General features: G+C 65.3%; 1 protein-coding gene across 1 annotated transcript in view; it reads left to right on the top strand.

Annotated features, from left to right (window-relative positions):
• oca2 (oculocutaneous albinism II) overlaps nucleotides 1-303 on the top strand; it is a 659230-nt gene that overhangs the window by 651398 nt on the left and 7529 nt on the right. The window lies entirely within an intron of this gene.

The following is a 303-nucleotide window of genomic DNA, read 5'->3' as shown; positions in this document are numbered from 1 at the left end:
CAGAGGGGTCGGCGCTCTCCACATCTCCAGAGGGGTCGGCGCTCTCCACATCTCCAGAGGGGTCGGCGCCACAGGCCTCTCCGTCGTCTGCTGCAGAGCCACAGGCCTCTCCGTCGTCTGCTGTAGAGCCACAGGCCTCTCCGTTGTCTGCTGCAGAGCCACAGGCCTCTCCGTCATCTGCTGCAGAGCCATAGGCCTCTCCGTCGTCTGCTACAGAGCCACAGGCCTCTCCGTCGTCTGCTGCAGAGCCACAGGCCTCTCCTCCAGCAGCAGCAACTCCCCTGGTCTCTCCTCCAGCAGCAG

Source organism: Nematolebias whitei, chromosome 3 (assembly GCF_014905685.2).
Source record: "Nematolebias whitei isolate Nwh7 chromosome 3, NemWhi1, whole genome shotgun sequence".
Classification (NCBI taxonomy): domain Eukaryota; kingdom Metazoa; phylum Chordata; class Actinopteri; order Cyprinodontiformes; family Rivulidae; genus Nematolebias; species Nematolebias whitei.
This window is presented reverse-complemented; position numbering and strand designations above follow the sequence as displayed.